Source organism: Lepisma saccharinum, chromosome 11 (assembly GCF_977018435.1).
Source record: "Lepisma saccharinum chromosome 11, izLepSacc3.1, whole genome shotgun sequence".
Taxonomy (NCBI): Eukaryota; Metazoa; Arthropoda; class Insecta; order Zygentoma; family Lepismatidae; genus Lepisma; species Lepisma saccharinum.
Genome location: NC_139239.1, coordinates 72,229,656 through 72,235,655, shown reverse-complemented (window position 1 = coordinate 72,235,655; position 6,000 = coordinate 72,229,656).

The window sequence follows — 6,000 nt, the reverse complement described above, 5'->3', positions numbered from 1 at the left end:
TTGCCCAGACCTGTACTGTCCCTGAGGTTAATGAACTCCCTGTAAAGTTTTTATGTACTCGCTGTAACACCCTTTCTTATACCTGTTGATCGGAGTCTTGATTAGCCGTAGTAATTCTGGGGAAAAAAAAAATTGCGAATATTGACCAAGTTGAAGTGAATTGGTGGAAACTTGTTTGTAATTGCAACTGTCAGGGCTGCATGTTTTTATGTAGTCAGTGTATTTGTGTTGTTTTCGTGTTCTTGGTTCCAACCTTTTCGTCGGTGTGTGTTGTTTCTTGTTTGCTTCCTCCACTTCATCAGCTCTCTGAGTGGATGTGGATTTATACCAGAAGAATTCTGTCGGCGCACTTTATAAAGATTCCTGCAAGATAGCACATTGCTAAATCTTGTTTCTGTATAAAACCAAGGACGGTTATAGTAAAACTTGTTTATTTACAGCGTCATTAAATATGTACAGCGGTAAATAAAGATATGTTTTTGCTAGAGGTACTGCAGGGAAACGTGATAGGGGCAAATCAAGTTGAATAAGTTGCTTTTATTTTTCTCATTTCTTTTTAAAAAAACAACAACTGAAGAGTGAGATAAGGAAAAGGTTAATTATCTTGATATTTACGCGACCGCACCGCCCTCTCTTGATTGTTTGAATCAAATAATCCCCATTCTTAGGTGTAGGTAGCACCATGCACTTTATTGAACCAGTTGTGGGTCTTACTGGACGTACTAGTTCCCGGTTGCCCAAACATTTTCAGGCCCTTGAGTGAGACCGTTTAGACAGTTGGTCGCTGAACATTGCATTGTACTTACACTGAAGATCAGGAGCGTATATTCCAGGCTAGCTAGGCTATCTGCGAAGCCTGAAGACTAGAAAGTAAAATACTGAAGAGAAATCGATTAGAAACTGTGTGAATTAAGCTGATTTGAAAAATAAGATAATGGCGATTCTGAAGTTGGCAACCTGAATTTTTTTAAGTTGGCAACCTGAATTTTTTTAAGTTGGCAACCTGAATTTTTTTAAGTTGGCAACCTGAATTTTTTTAAAGTTGGCAACCTGAATTTTTTTAAAGTTGGCAACCTGAATTTTTATAAGTTGGCAACCTGAATTTTTATAAGTTGGCAACCCTGAATTTTTATAAGTTGGCAACCCTGAATTTTTATAAGTTGGCAACCCTGAATGTTTATAAGTTGGCAACCCTGAATCTTTATAAGTTGGCAAACCTGAATCTTTATAAGTTGGCAAACCTGAATCTTTATAAGTTGGCAAACCTGAATCTTTATAAGTTGGCAAACCTGAATCTTTATAAGTTGGCAAACCTGAATCTTTATAAGTTGGCAAACCTGAATCTTTATAAGTTGGCAAACCTGAATCTTTATAAGTTGGCAAACCTGAATCTTTATAAGTTGGCAAACCTGAATCTTTATAAGTTGGCAAACCTGAATCTTTATAAGTTGGCAAACCTGAATCTTTATAAGTTGGCAAACCTGAATCTTTATAAGTTGGCAAACCTGAATCTTTTTAAGTTGGCAAACCTGAATCTTTTTAAGTTGGCAAACCTGAATCTTTATAAGTTGGCAACCTAACTACCGTTGGGATGGCAACGTGGCTTCTAGTCTTCTCCCTTCCTCCATAGCCTAGGACCAGGTGCCATAGTGAGATAGCCCAGGTCTTGGACTAAGTATACGCCACTGCTGAAGAAAACGTCTCAATTTTAATTTTTACACGTGTTTAGAGACGCTGAAAGCACTTTGCGGACGTAGTTTGGATACCCTTGTAGTAGTTGAATTTCATATCCGCAACCCGCCCCCATCCCAAATCAGAGTTGTCGAATTCAGTTTCGCAAGGTGCAGATGACTTTTTTTTAGACGATATTTTTTCCCCCGGGGATCTTCTTTTCGAGTGTCATTTCATCACTTTTATCTAATCATCACTCAATCTCATTGCCGCGATTAGCCAAGTGTGGTAGAAAAGCGACAAATCCAAATTAAATACGTGTATATGCTTAGAGCAGAGAATGCAGGGAGGTGCAGTCTGGCGTTCGGAAAAGTTCGGAACCATTCGTAAACCTCCACGGATGACGTCAGCCACGGGACATGTCAAAGACGAGCACCAGCAACGGCATTGGAATTCACACTACTTCCGTGTATTCGGAAATAAATTTGTTTTAAAATCGAATGAATGTTCTAGCGTGTGTGTATTAATAAATGTATATGTATAGAGCAGACTATATCTAGTAAACTGTGTCGCTGAAAGTTAACTCGTATCAATAGAATTACATGTAATGAAAAGCGGGAGGTGGAGCAGAGAGGTTTGTTCAGAATTTTCTACTTGAGTGGTGTAAATTCGTGTTTATGGGGGTGAAAAGTTATACTTAGAGCCAAAATGACCACAAAGTTGACCTTTTTAAAACATTGTGTGGGGTGTTAGGGCAAAGTTGTTGGATAAATCACTGGGACCGAGATATTACAACTTCATGTTTATAATCCAAAAGTTACTTTTTTAGCACTTTCATCCTGCAGTGTTTGCAGTTTCTTTATTTGTTCTTCAGCACATTTTAATTTCTTTTTCAGAGTTTCCAACACACTATCTTGTTGGAGATTGGGTATATTTCCGGTACTCAAAGTCTCTGAATTATGTGCCATGCAAAATCTTATGCGAGGAGACACTCTTCAAGTCTTTCCACTGCTCGCTTTCGAATCTGACGTTTATTGGCATGTCCACTTCGATCAATTATGTCATTTGGCTGTTGAACACTACTACAATTCTCCACACAACCACGCAAATTTAAACATGGTACAGCGTTTTTATTAAGCTGCGGTGTACAGGTAATAATACTCAGCAGTTCTGCTTTTAAGTTCGGCATACATAAAATGCTATAAGCACACTGTCGCTGTTTTGGTGCTAACAGGATCTAATCTCTTCACTTTGAAACCCACATCTTGCACGTAATCGGATCCTTTAGGAACGAAAAATAGCTTACACCCGGGCACGTATCCAGGAATTCCTTTCGGGGAGGTGGGTGAACACCATTTTTTAAGGTGTATTGTATGTTTAAGGCATGTGGTGGCAATTTGGTTCTAAAACTGGGGGGTTTGCAAGGAAAGTTTACTTTCTCTTGATAGACAAGGCTTAGCATTAAGAGGACGTAGTGTGGAGGCAAGAAAATGGGGAGCAACTATCCCCTAAATCGTCGTCACTGTTTAAGGCTCTGATTTTAATCAGAACGTGAAATCGGGACATTTTTTACCACTCGACTCCTGTTTCCATGCTATAACTTTGTGTGCAGGAACCATCTCAGTATGTGTGTTTATCAATTTCTTCTGATCAGGATCAAACTATCTGTGTACCAGAAATGCTTTTACGAAGCTGTTACACATACACGAGATGGACAATCCACTCGACAACGCGAGATTCAAACTCTGGGCTGCGAACTGGACCCAGACAGTTCTTGAATATTTCTCTCTGATTCGACCCTGAACACTACTAATTTGTCTTGTCCTCCCATGTTTGCAGCTCCTATAAAAGCAGAAACCCACCAAATTGTTCATATTCAGGCCTAAGCACTCGCAAGTGTTCAAAATTGTCTGTCACAGCTTCCGCAGTCTTCTCACACATCGGCACGAAACAAAGGAAGTCTTCTAGAATACAGTTGGATCGCGAAACAATTAATGCACAGTGAAAACCATTTCGTTCCCAACACATCTAATGTTTCGTCTCCCAATATGGTTAAATGCTTACTTATTTATCTCCAGTGATGTGCCCAAGGGAGGGTTGGTGGGGTCATAGCCCCATTTGAACGTCAAAGACAGGAAAATATGGCAAAATGGGGACTGACCACCAAAAATAGTATACGTAACCACTTTCCCTTCCGAAAAACCTGGGAACGCCACTCGTTATCTCGGACACATTTTTTGAAATCAAGTCCCCAGAAGTAAAGCGCCTTGTACACGATCAAATAAATCATGAACAAGTCCTTGAATTGAACGCTTAAAAGGAAATGAAGTCAGAAACAACGCAATTTTTCTCATTGGATCCAAGGTCCGGTCAAAGTATATCTATTTAGGAATGGTTCTAATTAACGCATATTTATTATCATCATATTCTAGAATGTTCCGCAGATAAACGATTCATAGATATTGCCAGTAGTTCGACTCCTCTTATTCAAGAACATTCCCTCTCGCGTCTTCCAGAGATTAGAAATTACAACGAATCGCCCAACGTGTGGAGCTACCTTTGTTGTGCAGCTTCCAAATACTGACAAGTCTCTACATAGTGCTCAAGTTCACTGCGACAACCCTGAAAGCTCAAGTAAAGTTTACGTGCAATATTATCAACAACAGGGTAATTCTCCGTCTTGCTTTCATAAGTATTTCTCTCCTTAAATTATCGTCACATTATTCAAGAAGATAAACCTAATTTTATGTAGTGTAAACTGAAAAATTACCTGATGGGACTCGAGCCACCTGATCCCCATCTTGGATACGCGCTAGTAACAATAACAGGGTTATAGAAAATTCTCAGTCATATTATTGACGAAGCCGAAAGCCTAATTTTATCTAATGTAAACTGAAAAATTTCCTGGAGAGAGGGGGGGGGGGTGAAGCCCCCTATACCCCACTTTGGATGCGTGCTATTATCAATAACAGGGTTATAGAACATTCTCAGTCTTGTCTTGATAATTATTTCTCTCCTTAAATTATCGTCACATTATCTTATTTCACACAAGAAACCAAAATCCGCATTTTATCTAGTTTAAACAGAAAACTTTTGCTTGGATATGTGCCTGTCCTACTGTATTTCTTGCGTTGTTCGGGCACAAAGCAACAACACAATTGCGCGACATTTTCCTGAAATGTTATTGTTGTTGAAAAAATTCTCCACTATCACACAAGAGCTACAGAAAAAGGAAACGCAAGGCACTTCACGTTCCCTCAGATCCTATATCAAGCGGAAAGGTTTGTGACAGCGTCAGTTCTGTCCCGTGAGTGACGTCAGGGTTGGGAACGCCCACGACCCTCTTTTTTCAGCTTCGGGAGGGAAGACTGCGCTACTTTCTCAACTATATTATATACTTACTTTGAGAGAATGGGCCTGCCTAAAAATCTGCGACCTACCATTTGTCCCCCCCCCCCCAATTTAAATGAATTTACGATTTTTAAAGATAGGAATATGCATATGCTTCGTGAATACGAAAAATTTGCTGCCTCTTTGTAATCAAGGTGTTTCGGGTTCGATTCCCTGTAGAGGCACATTGATCAGTGGGACCGATCCTACTTTATACTGTTGGTCCACTCCCGATTAGTCCATGTGAGCATCAGTGGGCTTAACGTTGGCAATAACCAACGATACTTCCATTGTAATTTTGGACTTCTCCTTAAACAATGTCACTGGCCGGTATCCTATTCATTTACGTGCGAAATGGCATTCCAGAATCACCTTATGAAAGTTTGAAACTTAACTGTCAAGTTCATTTTCAGAATAGATCGTGTGTCGCGCGAACTTGATAGGCTGTTGTTCCATCACTTATATAAAACAAGTGGACTTCCGGTCATCTCTTTCTTTTTCTTGGAGAAAATATCGTTCGAGGGTTGGCAACTCTCGTCAAGAAGTAGTTGAAGATGGCGCGAGGTATTTACTCCTACTAAGGTCCTTGCTGCACGAATTACCGAACGTGACTCCGCAGAAGTGAACAGTATGGGCGAAGGAGTTGCTTGGACCATCCACCCACTCACATACCCGAATTCCATAGCTAGCGGCGTTGCCCCTTCGTGAGAAGGTTTCTTTTATCTTTCTTTTAACCCGTTCATTTCAGTGCCAGTGTTGCCAGATTGTACTGATTTTCCCCCTAGGTAACTTGTTCAACCCAGTTCCTCCAGATTTTTACTTTACCCTCTTTGATCCTGGGATTTACCGCTTGATTAAAATCTGACCAAGATTGAAGTTGATAATTGTGATAATAGCACCGTCGTCGTTATTATCACAATTATGTTCATCATGCTGTCC